Genomic DNA, 3,764 nt, shown 5'->3' on the forward strand with positions numbered 1-3,764 from the left:
CTCCTCCCCTCATATCTGTGTCAGTCTCCTAATAGAAGGTTGCTGGTTCCTATCCCCCAGTATTTCTTTCCATATAGTAAGTAGTGAGAGTAAGAAGTTTGATTGAAATCGTTGCAGATGTTTTTTATCCTTCACTTTGTCTGTATATGAACGTCACATGTATATCACATATATTTCACATACCGGTATATTTATACACATATTTCACTTGTATCTCTTGCGAATTTCGCTCAACATTGTCGTTTCCATGCAGCTCAGTGTCTATGACGTTGTCTCTACACAGATATAATTTTGTACATATTTTCAGAGGCTTATGTGGATACTGTCTGTGAAATCTGTTTCGAATAGAGGCAGTAACAGAGAAGTAATGAATTGGAACTTCATACATAAGATGACAGTTTTTCACATACGTCTGTGTTTATGACCTCATCTCTCCTGAACTATGAGTCGTCCAATGATATAATTTTGAAGGTACATTCAGTGGTATATGTGAATACCGTCTGCAAAATGTGTTGTGCATGTAGCTAGTAGGTAGTAAGCGATAAACGTTTTACCTTTCATCATTTTGTGGGAGTTGTCAGTGAGAAAAAGTTTCACAAAGATTTGACATTATTTGTAAAGTTTGTTTCTAGTCACTAAGTGCTCTTTGTCTCTAATAGCGGATGAATAAAGCCCGGGAATCCGCACGTCATGAGCTACACTCCTTTTCCTCCCCCACTCCGCCTATTTGATTGATACGTGGTTCTTACCCCCACAGTAGACTAGATTAGATTAGTACATGTTCCATAGATTATGAATACGACACTTCGTAATGATGTGGAACGTGTCAGGTTAATAAAAGGTGTCCATACAAGATATTACATTACACAAAATATTACGTGACACTTAATATTTTTAATTTTTTTTGTGGGGGTTGGGGAAATTACGCACTTTACATCCAAAAATTCATCTAATGAGTAGAAGGAGTTGCCATTAAGAAATTCTTTTAATTTCCTTTTAAATGCTATATGGCCATCTGTCAGACTTTTGATGCTATTAGGTAAGTGACCAAAGACTTTCGTGGCAGCATAATTTACCCCCTTATGAGCCAAAGTTAGATTTAACTTTGAGTAGTCAAGATCATCCTTTCTCCTAGTGTTGTAGCCGTGTACACTGCAATTACTTTTGAATTCGTTCGGATTATTAATGACAAATTTCATAAGTGAATATATATATATATATATATATATATATATATATATATATATATATATATATTGTGAGGCTACGGTGAAGATCTCTAGCTCTTTAAATAAGTGTCTGCAGGATGATCTTGGATGAACTCCAGCAATTATTCTGATTACACGCTTTTGTGCAATGAACACTCTTTTACTCAATGATGAGTTACCTCAGAATCAAACGTTTCAGCAGATCTTCAGTGTGTTTTTTTTTTCATTTCAACCCCTCATCAATGCATACACCTAGAAATTTTGACTGGCTGGCTCTGAGCACTATGGGACTCAACTGCTGAGGTCATTAGTCCCCTAGAACTTAGAACTAGTTAAACCCAACTAACCTAAGGACATCACAAACATCCATGCCCGAGGCAGGATTCGAACCTGCGACCGTAGCGGTCTTGCGGTTCCAGACTGCAGCGCCTTTAACCGCACGGCCGCTTCGGCCGGCTAGAAATTTTGAATATTCTACTTTAGCTACCGATTTCTGATCGAAGTCTATATTTATTATTATATGATAGCGGAACAATCACTGGTAGCAGTTACTTCTGTAAAATATCTGGGAGTATGCGTACGGAATGATTTGAAGTGGAATGATCATATAAAATTAATTGTTGGTAAGGTGGGTGCCAGGTTGAGATTCATTGCGAGAGTCCTTAGAAAATGTAATCCATCAACAAAGGAGGTGTACAAAGCACTCGTTCGACCTATACTTGAGTACTGCTCATCAGTGTGGGATCCGTACCAGATCGTGTTGACAGAGGAGATAGAGAAGATCCAAAGAAGAGCGGCGCGTTTCGTCACAGGGTTATTTGGTAAGCGTGATAGCGTTACGGAGATGTTTAGCAAACTCAAGTGGCAGACTCCACAAGAGAGGCGCTCTGCATCGCGGTGTAGCTTGCTGTCCAGGTTTCGAGAGGGTGCGTTTCTGGATGAGGTATCGAATATATTGCTTCCTCCTACTTATACCTCCCTAGGAGATCACGAATGTAAAAGTAGAGAGTTGCGAGGGCGCACGGAGGCTTTCCGGTAGTCGTTCTTCCCGCGAACCATACGCGACTGGAACAGGAAAGGGAGGTAATGACAGTGGCACGTAAAGTGCCCTCCGCCACACACCATTGGGTGGCTTGCGGAATATAAATGTAGATGTAGATGAAGATGCATTAATGGTGTCATTCCATTTACTGTGTGAAACTGTATGTACTGTGTTTTGTCAAAGTTTAATGAGAGCCCATTTGCAGAGAACCACTTACAGCTTTGCATCTTCGTGAATATAGAATGGCAAGTCATTAATATATATTTAGAACAGCAGACTACCCAAGACCGAACCTTGCGGCACCCCATTCTTGATTGTTCCCCAGTTTGAGAAATCACCAGTTTTTTTGCATCTTATGTGACCTGCCTATTTCAACTTTCTGCACTCTTCCAGTTAGGTATGATTTAAACCATTTGAGCGCTGTCCCATTCATACCACAGAACTTGAGCTTATCTAGAAGTATTCCATGATTTATACAATCAAAAGCCTTTGAGAGATCACAAAAAAATCCCAACGGGTGACTTCCAGTTACTCAGAGCATTTAATATTTCATTAGTGAAAGTATATATAGCATTTTCCGTTGGAAAACCTTTCTGGAAACCAAACTGACATTTTTTTAAAACTTTATTTTTACAAAGGTGTGAAGCTGCTCTACAATACATTACTTTTTCAAGAAATGTGGGCAAGGCAGTCAGAAGAGAGATTGGGCGGTAGTTGTTGACATCAGACGTATCCCCTTTTTACGCAGTGGTTTAACAATGGCATACTTCAGTCTATTTGGGAAAATACCCTGCTCCAGACAGCTATTACATATGTGGCTAAGAATCCCACTTATCTCTTGGTAAAGAACTTTTATTATCCTGCTTCTTTTCAGACAGTAACTGAAATTGGTCCACTGGTCTAGGAGGAGATGTGCAACACACGCTGGTGTCCAAAATTAAAGCAACAAACCGCTATTTCCCCGTGTTGCATCTAATTCACGGTTAACCATGCACAATGTCAACAGATATCCGTACAATCGTGTTCTGCACGGTCCGGTCTTGCGAGCAGCTGAGCAGGAAGAGTGGGCGTTATTGCCTCAACATGAGATGGCTCTGAGCACTATGGGACTTAACATCTATGGTCATCGGTCCCCTAGAACTTAGAACTACTTAAACCTAACTAACCTAAGGACAGCACACAACACCCAGCCATCACGAGGTAGAGAAAATCCCTGACCCCGCCGGGAATCGAACCCGGGAACCCGGGCGTGGGAAGCGAGAACGCTACCGCACGACCACGAGATGCGGGCGCCTCAACATGAGACTAATGACATCATACGCAGCATACCCCGTTGTTGTCAGAGTGGTATTGCTCCCAGATGTGGTAACGCCCCTTGCTGAAAACATTAACCACTTATCGGAATGTGTGTGCAAATCCGTTAAGTTGGAAAAAAACGAACAGCGTTTTTGTCTACCGTTATGCATTGCAGTTGTTTACGTTCTGTGTTCTTTACATTGTTTTCACTTTACTGT

The sequence above is a fragment of the Schistocerca cancellata genome, chromosome 4, assembly GCF_023864275.1.
Source record: "Schistocerca cancellata isolate TAMUIC-IGC-003103 chromosome 4, iqSchCanc2.1, whole genome shotgun sequence".
In the NCBI taxonomy this organism is placed as follows: domain Eukaryota; kingdom Metazoa; phylum Arthropoda; class Insecta; order Orthoptera; family Acrididae; genus Schistocerca; species Schistocerca cancellata.